Consider the following 19,038-nt stretch of genomic DNA (forward strand, 5'->3'; position numbering starts at 1 on the left):
AAAGTCACAAGCAAGTTAGAAATGGAAGTGGGACCAGAACCCAGGTCCCTGGATATAAGCTCAGCCCCCCTTAGGGTGCAAGATTGGGGACGGGGTTGATCAGAAGAGAAGGAATGTGTAGGGTGACCCAAGTACCAAGACAGCTGTCACCTTCTGCACTCGACGACCTCACTAGCCCTGCTGGGACCGCAGAGGCTCAGGTGCTGCTTCCTGGAGCCCTACCCATAAGGAGCCCCACCTGCAGCCCCACCTGCGGGGCACCTCTTCCCACCCCCTGCCCCAGGACATCCTTTTGCAATGCCTTGCTGTTGAGAGCAGAGATGAGGTGTGTAATGCTCACTGCAGCTGTGGCCTTCTTTCTCTTCTTTTAAAATGGCTTTCCTGTCTGAACCAATCTGCTTTGTTAAATTGAGGTCTTGATTTTCTGCAGGTGAATTCTTCACAGCCACCTGGGGACAGGGTCCCCTCTCAATCATCTGTGTAGAGTCCACTAAGCAGGCCGAGAGGGTTGAGGGGCAGAGGCCCTGAGACTCCATCCATAGCCATCAGACACAGAGCTTGGCCAGTGTATTATTTAGGGTTACCCAACCTTTGCCTGTTGCCCTTCATTTGGGAAGCTCTTGGAGACGTGGGTTTCATCATTACCCTCGTCTGGCAATGAAGCTGTAAAATTGCAGTATACATAGTTCTTGCAACTCTCCATCCCATTTCGTCCTCACAGCCACCATGCAAGGGAGACAAAGCCGGCCCAGTGTCATCTCCAGTTTACAGAGGAGGAAGCTAAGGCTCCAGAGGTCACAAGGTTTGCCCGGGGTCACACTGCTGTAGGTGGCAGCTGATACTTACACCCGGATCCCCTAACCTGCTGACTAGTGCTGAGTTTGTGTTTGTTTGGTCACTGATTCTTGTCACAAGCGCTGGAGAAGTCCTCATTTCATAGGTCAGACAGCTTTAAAAAAAATGGGGGGGAATCTAGGAAAAACATAGCAAAATGTGATACCTGTGTACAGGCACCTCCAGAGGCTCCCTGTGTATGCATACACCTAGAGGGTGAGAGACGCTGAACCACTTGCCTGACGGTAGGAGCAGAATCCTGACTAATACAAAGAATGCAATTTGGTACTTGCAAATGAAGTAAAAATAGTCATGTACTTAGGAAACCATGTCTCTCAGGGCATAAAGACTAGGAATTCTTAGTGCTAGGGTTTTAATTCAAGTTCCACCTACAGCACCATCCACATGACTCTATAGTTAGCAATCAAACTCTAAGTTTGGTCCAAAAGAGTTGCCTGTGCTCATTTACCTGCACACAACAAACACAGTCATGTAAAAGAAAAGGCAGCTGCCGGCCAGGCGAGGTGGCTCCCGCCTGGAATCCCAACATTTTGGGAGGCCAAGGAGGGTGGATCACTTGAGGTCAGGAGTTTAAGACCAGCCTGGCCAACATTGTGGAACCCCATCTCTACTAAAAATACAAAATTTAGATGGGCATGGTGGTATGTGCCTGTAATCCCAGATACTGTGGTGGCTGAGGCACAAGAATCACTTGAACCTGGGAGGCGGAGATTACAGAGAACCAAGATTGAGCTACTGCACTCCAGTCTGGGTAAACCCTGGAAAGAAGGAAGGAAGGGAGGGAGGGAGGGAGGGACCCTGGAAGGGAGGGACCCAGGAAGGAAGGAAGGAAAGAAAAGAAGGAAGGAAGGAAGGAAGGAAGGAAGGAAGGAAGGAAGGAAGGAAGGAAGGAAGGGAGAAAGGGAGGAAGGTAAGGAGGGAGGGAGGGAGGACAGTTACCCAGAGACCCCAGCCCAGCCTGTGCCTCAGTGTGGCACTGGCGGTCACTGGATCCTCAGCCTCAATGTCACAGAGCTAGAGGACTAGGGAGAAGGTATGGTTCCCTCCAGAGGGTTCTCCAAACAGTTGGTCTCTTTGTACTGACAGCCATCATGGTCTTCCTGACCCAGGATCCTTTCAGAAAATACCGGGCCCTGTGCCTCTCAGCCCCTAGCTGGAGTCTCTGCCCTGGACAGATCCCCCAGCTCTTAGCTTCCACCAGAGATCCCCAAGCTACAAGAAATCCGAACTAGACCTCTGCTGGGAAAAGTCAAACATCTGCTCTGCACAAAACTCATGTGCCTGGCTCTCCGCTAGTGTTCTGTGCCTCAGTTTTCTCTTCTGTAAAAGGGGAAGATAATCCCATCGTGGGATTATTATAAGTTTTAAATTAACTAATGCACATATGGCACTTAGGTTCGTGCCTAGCATGAGCTAGCATTTAGTAAATGTTTATTATTTAATCAGCCAATCAAAATCTTATTGGTGGCCATGGAAAAAACACTGGCCTGGGAGACAGGAGACCAGGTCCTCCCCTGCCACTGATCTGCAGTGTGGCTTTGACCACAGTGTGACCTCCTGATCCCCCACCCCAACTCCCACCCCACGAGGGCTCAGCTGCCTCAGTTTTCAAAAGGACTGAGCTCAGAATCCTTGTGGCTCCTTCCAGCCGCCCCGTTTCGAGGGCCTGAAGAAGTCCTACTTCTCTGCTTCAGAAGGACAGTCGCACTCGACACCCACCACAGACAAGTGGAAATGAAGCCAGAGGGAACCAAGGGCACAGAAGGTTGAGGCTGTCTAGATGGAGAGAGGAAATCCACCGTGCAGGGACTGTCATCAAGTTTCATTAGAACCCAAAATGAAGTCATAAATTCAACCACGTAGACTGTTTTTTTCCTTTGCTACTGTTTTTGCCCATCAGGCAGGCATGGCCTCTTACTGGCCAAAAACTCAAAAAGGTGCAAACTGGCACTTATTTAACTGAAGGGCCACGGGCATGGGGGGCAGGGGGTGGGGCACTGGTTTTGTTGGGGTGGGGGCTCTTTATTTTTACTTTCTGAAAAATTGACAGATAAAATTGTAAGTATTTACTGCGTATAGCATGGTATTTTGAAGTATATATGCATCATAGAGTGACAATCTAGCTAATTAACATATGTATTTCATGTATTACTTTTAATGGCAAAAGCTGCAATTACTTTTGCACCAACCTAATAGCATTTTAGGGTGAGAGCATGTATCATCACTCAGCGTTTTGTTTGTTTGTTTGTTTGTTTGTTTTTGTTTGAGACGAAGTCTGGCTCTGTCACCCAGGCTGGAGTGCAGTGGCGCGATCTCGGCTCACTGCAATCTCCACCTCCTGGGTTCACACCATTCTCCTGCCTCAGCCTCTCGAGTAACTGGGACTACAGGCACCCGCCACCGCGCCCGGCTAATTTTTTGTATTTTTAGTAGAAACGGGGTTTCACCGTGTTCTCCAGGATGGTCTTGATCTCCTGACCTTGTGATCTGCCCGCCTAGGCCTCCCAAAGTGCTGGGATTATAGGCGTGAGCCACTGCGCCCGGCCCACTCAGCGTTTTTTAAGAATACAATGTGTTGGGTGGGAATTGAACAATGAGAACACTTGGACACAGGGTGGGGAGCGTCATACACTGGGGCCTGTCGTGGGTGGGGTGGGAGAAGGGGAGAGGGATAGCATTAGGAGATATACCTAATGTAGATGACTAGTTGGTGGGTGCAGCACACCAACATGGCACATGTATACATATGTAACAAACCTGCACGTTGTGCACATGTACCCTAGAATTTAAAGTATAAAAAAAAAGAATACAATGTGTTATTAACCGTATATAGTCCCGATGTGCGATAGATCTCTTGAGCTTATTTCTCCTGTCCAACTGAAATTTTATACCCTTTGACCAACATCTCTTCCCCTCCCCACTTCCCCCAACCACCATTCTACACTCTATTTCTATGGGATCAACTGTTTAGATTCCATGTATGAGTGAGATCACGTGGTATTTGTCTTTCTGTGCCTGGCTTAGGTCACTTAACATAAGATGCTACTGTGTATTTATCCAAAGGAAATGAAATTAGTATGTTGAAGAGCTATCTGCATTCCATGTTCATTTCATTACTGTTCACAATAGCCAAGATACAGAATCAACCTAAGTGGCCGTCAGGGGATGAATCGGTAAAGCAAACGTGCCATATATACACCTGGAATGCTATCTAGCCTTAAAAAAGAAGGGAATCCTGTTGTCTGTGACATGTGGATGAACCTGGAGGACGTTATGTTAAGGGAAACATGCCCGTTTTGTTTGTTTGCTTGTTTTCAGAAACATCAGGCTCCCCAAAAGCCCTCCCCTGCTATGGGGTGCTCTTCCCTTAGGGAAAGGAGAGTCAGGGCCCTCCCAACCTCAGCTTTTGCTAATGGGAGCAGACAAAGAATAAGAGGTTGGTGAGATCCCAGGAGTAGAGAATGTGGGGAAAAGTGGAAAGTCACAACTAAGTGAGGCCAAGCTTGTTCCAGGCCCTAAAGTGGCTTCCCAGCCCTTCCTGCCCCGCAGGCCCACCAAATGCCCGGCCATTCCTCCGGGCCTTTGCTCACACTGTCCCCTCTCCCTGGGTAGCCCTCCCTCCTTTTCTGCCTGCAGCAACCCTGCCCGGTTTTAAGGACCAAAGTAAATGCCCCTTTCTTTCTCCACCCACCCCCACGACCCTCGTCTGGCAGAATCAATGCCCGACCCTCTGCGCTCCCATCAGGACTGGCCAGCATCTCTGACAGCGCCCTCTAGTGTCTGGAAGTTGTTTGTATGCCTGTGCGCCACCCTCACGACTGCTGTGACCTCCTGAAGGAGCAAGTCCAGTTGCTCCAAGAACCAGGCCTGGCACACAGCAGGGACTCAATACGTGTTTGTTGAGGTAGTGAAGGATGCAGCTCACCCAGGGCCTGAAAATGCCATGTGTATGACTGTAGGATCTGTACAGTCAGCTACCACCCCTTGCTCCCCATCACCATTAAAGGACTTGGTCTTGCCCGTCAGCCAACACTTGTGCTACCCTGTACTCCTGGGCGCTGGCCCTGGCTGGAGCCTGCCCTGCTCACCAGGACTCCCGGCACATCTGGCCAGCCAGCTGGGCTCTTCCTGCACATCCTGCGTCTCTGTGCTTTGAGCCTCATCTACTTGGAAGAGGGGGGATGCAGTAGGAGAGACCATGATCCCCAAGTCTCACAGCCATGTTGTTACACATCCAGCCCTGATGAAAGTCCCCAAAACACATCACTTCACCATCAAGGCATCTGTGGTTGCCTTTCTGAGCTGTCCTATGGCATGGATCCTGACGGTGACATTCACAGCCCCCGCACCTGCTGGCTGCCCCTGAATCCCACCTTGTGCTGCAGTCAGAACCTCTTCCTGGGCGGAAGGCACCCTGAGGCTCATTGAGGGGCAGTCTGGGAGATCTTCATCATTTCAACAGGAACTGTGTCCTAAATGTGAATTTGCATGAGAGGACGTGCCCACCCTCTTGCCCCACCCAGTTATGCCTGTTTCAGATGTGAAGGGTACTTACACTGCAGGGCCAGGGACTTTCAGGGTTGGAAGGGACCTTAGAGAACACTGACTTAAAGTGTGGTCCCAAGACCAGCAGCACCTGGGAGCAGTGACTAGCCCTCCTGGTTTCCCAGGATTGTCCAGGTTTAATCCTGAACGGCACTCCTGTATCCCAAGAAATCCCCCTGTCCCGGGCAAGTGGGGATCATCAGTCACCCTGCCTGGGAGCAAATCCTGCAGGGTCTCACCCTAAACCTAATGAATCAGAAACCCTGGGGATGGGCCTTGAGATCTGCATTTTAACAAGTCCTGGTCCAGGTAATTCTAAGACCTGAGCAGGAGAACCACTGCTTTTCCCTGTAGGTGGGAAACCAAACATTCAGGAAGGGCAGTAGCTTGCCTCACCAAGCACAGGCAGCAAGTAAAGGGCAGAGCCAGAAAGAGGGTCTGGACCCCGCTGTGTGGCACCGCTGCCCCCATCTCTCAGTCCACAAGCTCGAAAAGTTAACCAAATCAGTCAGCCTGTTAAATAAGATGCTGAGAAGCACCCAGGCCAGCTGCTGTGGTCCATGGATACTGGGCTTTGCCCTGGGGGTCTGGGAAGGTGGGAATAGCCGCCTTCAGAGAGGGTGGAGTCCCCCTGAGTCCTGCAGCATTTGGACAGAGTAGCAGGAGTTTCAGATTCAGGCCACAGCCTGAACAAAGGACCAGAGGGAGGACAGAGACGCGCCTTTTAGAGGCCAAAGAAGAGATCAGCATCGCGAGGCCGGGGATCTGGGAGGTACGGTCCCTCTCCTTTGTCCTCAGAGGCTTGCCCATGATTCTGCGTCCAGCGTTGGTTACCACCCACAGTGGGAGTCTCTGCCTTGCCTGCCCCCTGCTGTTTAGCTGGTGCCCCTCAGGAACACTTCCTCCAATTGGTTCAGGAGCCCAACTCCTAACTGCTATGAGCAGAAATAACACCCACTTAGGAAGGTCAGTCGGCTTCCCAGCAATCATAAGACACTCAAAGCTCAATGAAAAATGATTTGGGGGATTATCCAAAGCCCTGGCCCCTCCATTCGCTGGCAGATAAGCTCACATCAAATGACTTGTGTTTGCTTTTCTCCTCTCCAGGGTCAGCTGCAGCCATTGCCACACTCCCCCATCCACCTTCCCCGATATATCACTCTTCAGGCCAAAGAAAGTTGGGGTACAACGAGGTCCTAGAGAGGGGAGTCCATTGGGACTGTCGGGAGGAGGGCTGGAAGTGGTGGCTGGAGCTCTTCTGCTCACCTTCCTTCAGCCCTGTGCTCTTCCCCGGAGGCAGCAGAGCTAAGCAGGCTTTGGAGCCTTTCCCAGTGCACTAGGCATGCCCGAGCCTCCCTCCCTCACCACACAAAAGCACTTCCTTTCCCTGGCTTTCTAGCTGCTTCCCTCCCAGCCTTTTCATTTGAAAATATTCACCTCCAGGTCTCCGTTTCCTCTCCCTTCATGATGCATCCCTATAATCCTCATGCATCCTCCATGGACAAAGGTAAGCCCTTGCTTGGACATCTTAGCAAGCAAGCAGTACTGTAGCCCACCCCGTCCTCCTTGGCTTCCTGGACCCCGCACTCCCCTGGTTCTCCTTCTACCCCCCTCCGTTTCAACGTCCCACCTGACTGCTTCTTCCTCTGCCCACTTCCGGGGTCTTTCCTCCCCTGCCTGTTCCTGGAGCACACTGCCTGCCTGAGGTGGCCTCCCTCTGTGCCAGTCAGGTGTCTGTCCCCTACTCTCCATTCCTCCACCATCTCTTTCTCGAACTTAAGCACCACCTTCCTGGAGTCGGCATCACTTTCAGGACATTAATTTAAGTCCCCGAGCTTCACTTGTAAGGCCACTCTTGACCTGACCCCTCCTAACCTTCAGCTCTCACCCACTCCATGCACCCTCTGCACCAGTGGTCTCTGAGGTGGTAACAGACACTGTATTGGGATACAGGAAAAACTTACTGAAATCCCTATCCCTCATTATTTTTTAACTTTAAAAGCTGCAAAATGAAGTTTCGATGAATACCTGCTATATAGATGGACAATAGTACATGAATAAAAATTATAAATAAGAAATTTGAGGGGGTGTACAGTCAGAAGAGCTTGGCAATCACTAACTGCCATGGGCCTCACCCCCACTGCAGTACCTCTGGCACAAACACGTAGCTTAAAGAAGCTACAAGTTTGTTGTTCTTTCACGTAAACTAAGTCTGGAGGTAAGCAGCTCAGGGATGAATGGCAGCTCTAAAATCATCTGAGACCCAGAATCTTTGAGCTTGTTGTTACTCCCTTTTCAACCCATAGTTTTCAGCTCATGGTTCAATGTAGCTGCTTCAGCTCCAGCCATCACATCAGCATTCCAACCAACAGGAAGAAGGAAAGGGTGAAGAGAGACATGCCCCCACCACTCTAAAGATACTTCTAACTGCTAAAGACAGACAATGACATTATTAATGACAAAGGGATTAACCCACCAGAATAATATCTTAACTCCAAATCTGTTTGTATGCCATAAAATATCTGCAAAACATATGAAGAGAATTAAATGAGGTATAGACAAATTCACACTTATAGGGAGAGTCTGTAATAGGCATCTTTCAATAGCCAATAGACCAATCAGACACCAGATCAGTAAGTATGCAGAAGATATGAAAAGTGCAGTTAACAAATTTGACCTAATCGACACATACAGAATTCTGTACCCAACAATTACAGGATTTACATGCTTTTTTGTTTTGTTTTGTTTTTGTTTTTGAGACAAAGTCTCGCTCTGTCACCCAGGCTGGAGTGCAGTGGCGTGATTTCAGCTCACTGCAAGCTCCGCCTCCCAAGTTCATGCCATTCTCCTGCCTCAGCCTCCCAAGTAGCTGGGACTACAGGCACCCGCCACCACGAGGATTCACATTCTTTTTAAATGAACATGAAACATATACCAAAAAACGATCCTTCTGAAAAGCTGCATACACCACTTCTGCTTACATACCACTCGCCGGCCAGCAGTGAATCCTGGCTATGCCTAGCAGGAAGGGAGGCTGGGAAATGTCTTTTGCTCCAAGTGACCAAGTACCCAACTGAAATGGAGATGCTCTATTCCCAGTGAAAAAGGAGAGAACAAATATTAGGGAAACCGTCAATCTCTGCCCCCTGCCCCTTTCTCCCTTGCCCTGGCAGCTCTGGTCCTGAGAGTACTGCACAGTGGATAAGAGCTTGAGGCCAGAGCCAGGGATTCCTCATTTAACTCTGGCTTTGCCGTTTACTTGCTATGTGACTTTGGACAAGTTACTTAACCCGTCTGAACCTTGGTTATATTGCAAAATGGGACTAGCCCTACTTCATAGGGCTAGTATTGGAAAGATGGACCAAAATAATGCATGTAAAGCACTTAGTTCTGCGTCTGGCACATGAAAGTGTTCCATAAATGTGACCTGCACAGAGAGGTTAAGTAACTTGCCCAAGGTCACACAGTCAGTAAAATGGCAAGGCTAGCTTTGAGATTCAGGCATCTGGCTCCAAGCTTCTTTGGGGCCTTTGCCACTCCCAGCACAGGGACCCACATGTGCTGGGATATTACAGGAGATGGAGCCTTAAATAGTGGGGGATAGAAAACTGCAACCATCAATGACAGAATTCTAGAGATGTCATTTTAAAATGTGCATCTTAACTCCTATGTGCAAATTTCCTCATTCTGTCTGCAAAAGATTGAATTAAGTGAGCCCCAAGGTTTCCCATTAACCCTGACAGTCTGTGGTTCTATCTTCTCTACCGATAACGGCTACAATTTTACCATTAGAATTACGTTTTTCTTTGTTAAGTCCTATCTTCTGCCTGAAGTTCTTTTTAAAAAATACGATTTTCCTTTCCGGGATCCTGATCCCTGGGTTTGAGTGAGTGAATCGTGCCCCTTTGCTGCAGATGGAGAGAAGGTCCTGTGTTAGGAGTCTAGTGGGCCCTGGCTGGGAGGAGAGGGACGTGCAGAGGGAGGGAGACTGCAGACAGGAGCGCCCGGACCCCCACAAATCCCTCAGCTTACTAAAAACCCATGGCGCCCAGAGGACGCTGCACCCAGTCTCTTGTCAGGGCCGACAGCAGAATGGCCACCAAACAGCTTCTGCTCCATTGCCTGGCCACCCCCATCCATCACCATTCTTGACAGGCTTCCTTTTTTTCTCATATATTTCTTCCACCACCCTATCTCTCAAACTAAATTGAAGAAAAATGGGTTTTGTCTTTTTTTAATGAGAAGACTAACAGTCTTAAATTACCTTCCTCAAGGTCTGCAAATAGAAATCCCAAATAAGACAGCCACCTTTTCTTTTCTCTCTTCTTCTCTCCCTGTCTCTGTGAGCCCATAAGCCTGAAATAAAAGGCAGAGCAGTGGCTCAGGGAAGTAATTTGGGCTTGGCCCAGCACCAGCCAAAGAGGTAAGAGCGAGGGGGAGGAGGGCCCGATGGGGGTTTGGGAATGATAGAGGAAGAGGTCATGGGCAAAACCAATGCCTCATTGCATATGGTTCTGAAATAAAAGAGGTTCCCAAAATGGGGACAAGTTCTTAAAGAGCAACTACTCTGTAAGTGTGCAGGTGCCCGGGGTACAAGTATGTCCAGGTGAAGGGGAAACCACAAAGGCTTCAGACTTACTGAGGTTCAGACCAACTAAGAAGCAAATGGGATACTGAGTACAGTGGGCCTTCTCCGCCTTTATCACCACTGTTGACATCATACTCCCTAGAAAGTCCATTGACGGGTGTCAGGACAAGAGACAGAACCTAGTGCTGGGGCAAAGAGTGGAGTTTTAGGACTGGGGTCTTAGGTTCTAGCACCAGCTCTATGGCATGTAATAATAAAAGCTAACATTAAATACTTACTATGTGCCAAGGACTATGCTAAACACGTCACATAGATTATCCCATTTAATCTTCAAAACAACCCTTTGATGTAGGTATCGTTATCCCCATTTACAGATGAGGACACTGAGGGATGGGAAGTTATGTCACTTGCCCAAAGTGTCACACATCTTGTGACAGATCAGGGTTTGAACCCAGGGAGTTAGACTCCAGAGGCTCTTAGACTTCTGCCAAACGGTCTAGGCCTGTCTGGGCCTGTCTGGACCTGCTTCCTCATCAGGGAAGTCAAGGGGTGTAGAGGCCAGGTGGGGTGGACTGGGTCATCAGTGAGGGCCTTTCCAGCACAGATGCTCTGATCTGGGATTCCTGCCACACCTGTGGATGTGCAGTACAGGTTTCCACTGCAAAGTAGCCATGCTGAATGTGTGTTTGTGTGTGTGTGTGTTTGTGTGTGTCTATGACAGATAAACTTGTGTCAGGCAACTCTGATAAGACAGGGAAAGAGAATAAGAAACAACAAGCCAGGGGAAATCTTTGGAAGATTTGTAGGTTCGACTTTTGTCAAGAGGACAAAACTGGCACCTGAAGGTCTGGAAAATTCTGCCCAAATTCACCTCCACTAAGGCATCCAGTAGCCTTTGCGATTCCCTAATCTTTACTCTATGCTGCACACCCACAGCCTCAAAGATCCCTGGCAGGACAGGGGAATAAGCCCTTCAAAGGGAACCTGGTCGAGGCGAGCCCTGGTTCCTGGAGGGGTGAGGTGGCTCTCGGTGATTCCCCAGTCCCGCATGTGTGCCTTCTCTAGACCCAGCAGCCATGGCCCATTACAAGACCGAGCAGGATGACTGGCTGATCGTCTGCCTGAAGTATTTACTCCTTGTCCTCAACTTCTGCTTCTGGATGAGTGAATTCTGCACACATATCCCGTTTCCCGAGCACTGAATGAGTCTAGCCACCTTTGTTTTTTGTGAGTCACCACTTTGAAGTTGATTTCTTCCAAATCAAAGACCACCCATGGGCAAATTCTGCCTACTTGAAAGCAAATGTGTATGTTTGCTACTGAGGGGGAAGAAAAGAATCTGGTCTGCAGGTTGGCGTGGAGTCCGTACCACATGGCGTCTGAATAGAGGCACGAACATCACAATGAGCTTTGTGTTCTGGCCCCTCGGTACAAAGGCTCAGCTTCTCTCTTCCCTGCTAACTTGTTGCACAAGTGCCTTGTGGGAAATGTGGCTGCTTGAAATAGTGGCTAATAATGGCTTGTTTCCAACCAAAGCCCATTTGCCTTTCATGGTTAACATTCTCCAGGCCTAGGGCAGGGAAACAGAAGTCCTGGGAGCTCCGGCTGCTGCTGCCTGCGATGGAAATGGTCTCCATGGTGATTCCCCCCCAGGAAACCTGCCTGGGTGATGTGTTCCAGAGGACCACAGCCTGTCCACTTGGGGCAATTATCTGGACCATTGAGAGCCAAATACCACCAGTTCCCAAAAATAGCCAGACACCAGAATATAAGTATTTTGTATTACAGTCTCAGTAAATTTGGGAAGGTAGAAGAGTAAGAGTGCAGGCTTTGCAGGTCGCTGGACCTAGGCTGTGCCAGCTGCTAATGGCGTGGCCTTGGGCAACTTAAGTTTGAGGAGCCTGTTTCCCTGGCTACAATTCAAGGATGATTGGTGTTGCATTGGATAAATGCTACATTTTGAATATCAGATGTGAAATGCCTGAAAATACCACCAAATCAACCCTCGGATAAGGCAGCCAGGCTTCCTGCTACCATGGTAAGGGAGAAGACCCTTTATAGAGTCTTAGAATCATCTCAGAAAAGCAAATGCAAATGGGATATGTCTGAGTTTTGAGCATCTTTCCTGCAGGGACTTGATCCGGATTGGGAAGAGCCATGACCTAGGAGTTTGGGATGGGAAGACATGGCAAGGCAAGAGTTTTTGAAGAGTCTTGGCCAAAAGACAGTCATCAGATGCTATCTATTCAAAAATGGTGCAATCTGCTGTTTGTGTAAATGTTATTTGCAAAGTCCCCGAAACGAACAATAAAATTATGTGCAGCTTTTATCTTCCTGGGCAAGAGTTTCCTGTGGAATAATAAAGCTGTGTTGACGAGGACGGTAAACTGTGTGGCATAGATGGCTTCGACTCTCGGGGACAAATCCAATAGTACACTTAGGATTCCTACTGATGAGCAGTTCTTTTTAAGAATGACTATGTTTTTCCTAATCATAAAAGTCTTATGTGTCCACTACAGATCACCTCTAAAATATTGAAAAGTACACTAAGAAAATGAAAATTGTCCACATCTCCCTGTGTTAGCTTCCCAGGGCTGCTGTAGCAAAGTGCCGTAGACTGGATGGCTTTAAGCAACAGAAATTCACTCTCTCACCGTTCTGGAGGCTACAAGTCCAAAATCAGGGCATCAGCAGAGCTGTGCTTCCTCTGGAGCTTCTAGGGGAGGGACCCTTTGTCACTTGTTCCAGTTTCTGGGAGTGACTGGCAATTCTCAGCACTCCTTGGCTTGCAGCTGCATCCCTCCAATCTCTGAGGCTTCTGCTGTCACAGGCTGCTCTCCTGTGTGTCTCTGTCTTCACATGATGTCTTCCTCTTCCAAGAACACCAGTCATGTTGGATTAGGGTCCACCCTTCTGACTTCGTTGTAACTTGACTACATCTGCAAAGATCTTATTTCCAAATAAGACCACGCTCACAGGTTCCAGGAGTGAGGATTTCAACATATCTTTGAGGGGACACAGTCCAACCCATAACACTGGCCATCCCAGGAATGGCCACTGTTGACATTCCCTCTAGACTTTGCACTCATCAAAGTGAAAGATGGTGTAGTGATCTGCGCTGTGGGAATGACAGTGGGGATAGAAATACTTGGAATCAAGGGATTTAGGAGGTGAAATTGACAAGAAGAGGTGCCGTTGGCTGGAAGAGGTGCCTGCCTGAGATATAAATCTCCTGATGGACGGTAGAGCTCTTCACTGAAACCAGAGACTGAAGAGAGAAGTTTGGGGTCAGATGGTGAGATCAGATGTAGACATGGTGACTTTCTGAGGTGCCAGGAGGTCTCTGAGCAGAGATGCCCTGTAGGCAGTTAGCTTACAGGTCTGGATCTCAGGAGAGAGTCCGGCTGGCACCCCAGACTTGGGGATTGTCCCCACCCCAATGGTAGCTGCAGTCACAGAAATAGGGGAGATCCCTTATGGAGATCGAGAGGAAACGAGAGGCAAGAAGGAGACAGACATGGGTGTCCTCACAGGTCAGGGTGAGTCTAGGGCATCCCCACAGGTGAGGGTGAGTCTGGGGTGACCCATAGTCCCAGTTTGCCCTGAACTGAGGGAGTTCCCAGGATGTGAGACTTTTAGTCTTAAACTGGGAGAGCCCCAAACTGATCAGTGCTTACAGTTTGATCAGGGGAGCCTGGGGCAGAACAGTCAGTGAGGTGGGAGGGAAGCCAGGGGCCTGAGAAGGTCAGCGATGTTGAGGGGTAAGGCAACATCAAGTGTTCTGAGGCCTGGAAAAGGCCACTGGGCTTAGCAACAGAGGGGCAGCTGTGGGGAAAGCACTTTCAGGAAAGTGCGGAGATGGGAGGGTAGAGGAAGTGGACTCCATGTAGACACCGCCGGCTGAGCACCAGGAGAGGGCTGCGCAGTAGCAGATGGGGCCAGAGGGTCATCGGCTCTTTCATCCCTAGGGCTGTCATGAGGTGCTCTGCCCAAATATTTGTGGAAAGTCTCAGACCTTGAGCTCCTGCCTGTGCCAAGGTGCCATAGGTGGGAATGGGCAGCAGACACAGCGACCACGGTTGGGGAGGACCCAGGGCCTGTTTGGTGTGTGCATCCTTTTGGGGTGAGAAGGAGCGGGGCCTGTGGGTGGCAACTGCACAGAAAGTGTGTTACTGGTGCAGTTGCCAGCAACGGGAGCTTCCTTCATGCAGCGCTCCCTGATTCCAGTTAAAAATACCCCTGCTGGGGGCCTGGCTGGCCATGGACCAGCCTCCCAGGGACCAGCTCAGCTCAGACTTATTTCCCTGGTGGGGGATGGTTGGATTTTGAAGGTTCAGGCCTCAGTCTCCAATGCAGGGGGTCCTGGCATCCAATCTCCAAGACCTGCTGCAACCTCCTCAGGGGTAGACACTGGGCAGCCTGCTGGCCCAGTCCCTAGGGACAGAGCACCAAGTCCCTAGGAACTCACCAGAATTCCCCAGGGAGGGGGCGTTGGCCAGCGAGGATCCCTCCCAACGAGAGAAGGCTCCCTCCCACACAGACACCCCCAGCGTCCAATCGCTGTCCTCCTGCCTGAGCCTGCTGAGGTGTGAGGCACAGCACAGGGAAAATACAAGCTTCCTTTCTCCCCCAGAACAAGGTCCTCTCTAGTCTATCACCCTGCACTCTTTATCGAAACCCAGCACAGAGAGGGGAAACCTGGGTTGGCCCCATGCGGTTCTGAGCCCAGCATTTGTCAGGTGCTGTTGGATGGTCCATGTCATTATTATCCTCATTTTACAGATAGGAAACAGGCCACCCAGTTCCGAATCTCACCCAAGGTCTGACAGTGATGATAAAGCTAACACTGACACCCACGTATTCTAATACCAGGTCAGTGACGAAAATGACAATTTAAAAATTAAGTCCACAATTTGTATGAAGCACCTAGTAAGTGCCAGATGTGGGTCTAGGCCCATAGGATCTATCAGTAAACAAAGTTCCCAGTGTTCCTGGAATTTACTATGATGAGCCTCTGTGCTTGTCCTTGCATGTAACATCATCCTGTTAATGCTCCCAGCCCTGCCTGAGGCTGTGAATTTCTCTCTTAGAGCCCTACTTTAGGAATGGGAAGCACTTTGCCTTGTCCTGGAGCTGTAGCCCGGTGCTGTCTAGCCCCAAGCCCGTGTGCTTGGCCACCAAGCTTTGCAGCCCCAGCTCTAAATCCCACACGTTCCCAGTGTCCTTGGGGCATTCATGAATTAAGGAAGCAGCACGGCATGCTGGGAAGGCTCAGACTAAAGTTTGAGTTCAAATTCAGACTCCATTATTTATTTGCCCTGGGACATTAGGTGCTACAGATTGAATTGTGTCCCCCCAAAAGTGATATGTTGAAGCCCTGACCCCCAGTGTGCCTGTATTTGGAGACAGGAAGGTAAGTGAGGCTAAATGAGTCCATAGGGGCATGGTTCTGTTCTGCTGGGATTGATGGTCTTCTAAGAACAGGAAGAGAGAGAGAGCTCTCTTTTTCTCCATAGACAAGCACCAGGTGAAAACACTGCAAGAAGCCAGCCATTGCCCAGCCAGGAAGAGAGCCCCACCCAGAACAGAATCACCTTGATCTCGGACTTCCCAGCCTGCAGAACTCTGAGACAATTAATTTCCGGTGTTTAAGCCACCCAGACTGTGGCATTTTGTTACGGCAGCTTGAACTAAGACATTAGGCAAATCACTTAATCTCACTGAGCCTGTTTTTTCATACACTAAATGAGAATACCGATACCTGTAAGAATTAGAGGTTAATATTTAGAAAAATAGTACAATTTGTGCCACATACTTGGTGCTTAGCTATAATGCATGACTATTATGATTAGACTAATGGGCATGCCTGCTCTCTTTAATGACTTTCTCTGTCCATAGTGCTGACTTTAAGACTTTTCTGATGGTGACTCATGATATGCATGGAAGCATAACAAATGCTTACATGAAACATTCACAAAACTAAACTTACCCTTACAGTGCATGATGCTGTGATGATTAATACTGAGTGTCAACTTGATTGGATTGAAGAACTCAAAGTATTGTTCCTGGGTGCGTCTGTGACGGTGTTGCCAAAGGAGATTAACATTTGAGTCAGTGGACTGGGAGAGGCGGACCCATTCTCAATGTGGGTGGGCACCGTCTAATCAGCTGCCAGCATGGCTAGAATAAAACAGGCAGAAGAACATGGAAGGACTTGACTTGCTGAGTCTTCTGGCCTTCATCTTTCTGCCATGCTGGATGCTTCCTGCCCTCGAACATGAGACTCCAAGTTCTTCAGCTTTTGGACTCTGGGACTTACACCAGTGGTTTGCCAGGGGCTTTTGGGCCTTTGGACACAGCCTGAAGGCTGCACTGTCATCTTCCCCACTTTTGAGGTTTTGGGGCTCGGACTGGTCCACCACTGGCTTCCTTGCTCTTCAGCTTGCAGATGACCTATTGTGGGACTTTACCTTGTGATCCTGTGAGTCGATTCTCCTTAATCAACTCCCTTTCATATATACATAGATCCTATTAGTTCTGCCCATCTAGAAAACCCTAACACAGATGCACACTGATATTTTCTCTACTATTTTAACTCACTCTTTTTAGTGCAGGTTGCAACCCACTAAATTTGTTTTATCACCCAAATGGGTCACATTCCAAAGTTTGCAAAACATGGAGTAGGATTCAGGTGGCAATCCTTCCCCGTCACCCTATCTCTGACTCCCACCGCCCCACCCCACCTAGGGTTTCAGTTAACCCACTATTTATGGGATGATCCTGCTGAGCAGGGGAGAAACCAAAATGCCAACACTTTCATGCCTCTTTCACGACCCTAAAAAGAAAATGTGGCCCAGGCTTTCCTAGGCAGCCACCTAGGAGATGTTTCTTTCCCCTCCCTTTCCTCCACGGCTCCCTGCAGCTCCCATTACCCCTGCAATGTTTTTCTCTAATTTATTATTTTAATTAGCTGCTTGGCTGTGTTCATAATCAAAACTTTTCCAGCCTCCCAGGAGCTCTGCCAGGCAATGGGAAGCACTCCGTGACTGGAGAGCCTGCCTCTGCTCCTGAAGCAGAGACCTTGCTCCTTCCCGGGGTGCCAGGAGGGCTCAGCCTACAGGGAACTGTGGGAGCCCTTAAAGGAGGCATGGGACCAAGACAGGTGGCAGAGAAGATGGAGGATGGAGCCCAGCAGGGGAATGAGGTGGCTTGGGAGCATCACTTCAGGATCCAGGGAGGCCCTGGTGGGGCCTTCGGCTCACCTCTTTGCCAAAGCTAGAAAGCCCTTCACCTCAGACAGCATCACCCCACTGAACGCAGCCTCTGACCCCTTCCTGGGCTTGCCATCTAAGGAAAAACAGGTGAGGGACCCAGTAGCTGGTTTCTCTGCTGCACCGCTTCTTGAGATGCTGAATGGCATGGGACTCCCCACGGCCTTTGGGGCACCTCTACCCCTCTTGGCTGTCAGGGTCTGCTGGGGACAGGGCCATGGCTGAGGGGTGTATTAGTCCATTCTCAGGCTCCTATGAAGAAATACACGAGACTGAGTTATGTATAAAGAAAAGAGGTTTAATTGACTCATGGTTCAGCATGGCTAGTGAGCCCTCAGGAAACTTACAATCATGGTGGAAGGGGAAGCAAACAAGGTGACAGGAGAGAGAGAAGTGCCAAGCAAAGGGGGAAAGCCCCTTACAAAACCATCAGATCTCGTGAAAAGTCACTCATGAGAACAGCATGGAGGACCCGCCCCCATGATTCAGTTACCCCCCACCAGGTCCCACCCACGACATGGGGATTATGGGAACTACAGTCCAAGTGGAGATTTGGGTGGGGACACAGCCAAACCACATCAAGAGGGACGTGTATTCGGCCTGCTCAGGGCCGTGGCGAGTGAGACAAGTCAGGATGAAGCTGTGGTCGCCCCTCCTAGCAGCTCTTCTGTAGCTTAGGGACTCTAGATCTGCCACAGCCCAGGCACCACACAGCTTGCTTCCTGGGCCAAGCAGCTTCGTGTGGGTCAGCAGCCCAACTGGTAAAATGGACACTAAACTGAGCATTAGTATTCCTGAGTTCTAGACTCCATGCTTCCCCTGGCTAGCTGTGTGACTGTGGAAAAGTCACTTTTCTCTGGACCTTAGTTTCTCCATCCAGAATATAAAAGGGGTTGAACTCGATTTCCTCCTCCCTTCCTTCCTTCCTTCTTTCTTCCCTCCCACGTCTAGGACTCCATTGAAGATACTAAGATGAATAAGGTTTAATCAAGAGGCTAAAAGAGGAGACACAAGGTAGCAAATAAAACAAATAGGCAGTGATGAGTGTAATTACAGAAACATATGCAAGACATGGAGCTGGTACAGAGGACAGAATGGTTTGCTGAGGGTGGGGTAGGGAGAGACAGCTCCAAGGAAGGTTTCCCCTGGGTACTGAGCTGGGTTTGGAAGGTGATTTTACGTTCCTTTCCAGCTCCACCGCTCGGTATGTCCCATGAGATTCTGCTCTTGTTATAAGGGTAGATGGGATTGGGGAAGAGAGAGGGGGAAGCAGTGCTCTGATTTATTTTATCAAGTGCTCTTTAAAACCAGAAAGCCAAGAAAAGAATGCCTCAAAGTGGAAAATGGTCCTTAGCATGACTAGCCTGTCCTTGAAGATTCAGTCAAACCAAGGCAACAGCAGCATGGACAGAGCCGGGAGAAATGCCTGCCTGGTGCTCAGAAAAAGGTCACTCACGAGCAGGGTGAGCAATGGTGCCTGATGCACGCTTGCCTGTGCCCTCCTGGAGAGCTCGGAGGCTCGGGTGTGGCACTGAGGTGCTATCTACCCTGCATGTGAGTGCCAGGCTCAGCAGTGCACTATTGGGACTGCAGCCCGGGGTTCAGCTGACCCTTCTGATGTGGGAACAGGGTACCATTCTTTAAAAGCAACCGAGCCTTGCCAGACGTGGCCTCCCAGTCCTGTCCTGAGCCCCAGGCTGTGTTTGCCAGCCCCCCTCCCTGAAATTAGACCCATTCTCCTCTCTTTCTAATGGAAATCACCCTGGTGATTGCTGGGCC

At 49.6% G+C, this 19,038-nt stretch overlaps 1 long non-coding RNA gene and 1 pseudogene across 1 annotated transcript; both read left to right on the forward strand.

Moving 5' to 3' along the window:
• The first annotated feature begins 11,064 nt into the window (after nucleotides 1-11,064).
• The window catches only part of LOC117090929, a 35,120-nt pseudogene continuing 27,146 nt past the window's right edge, over nucleotides 11,065-19,038 (forward strand).
• LOC117091122 lies at nucleotides 11,453-12,252 on the forward strand. The gene is made up of 2 exons (XR_004440247.1): nucleotides 11,453-12,026; nucleotides 12,120-12,252. It is a non-coding gene; the product is annotated as an uncharacterized LOC117091122 (long non-coding RNA).

Source organism: Trachypithecus francoisi, unplaced genomic scaffold (assembly GCF_009764315.1).
Source record: "Trachypithecus francoisi isolate TF-2019V2 unplaced genomic scaffold, Tfra_2.0 Lachesis_group11, whole genome shotgun sequence".
NCBI lineage: Eukaryota > Metazoa > Chordata > Mammalia > Primates > Cercopithecidae > Trachypithecus > Trachypithecus francoisi.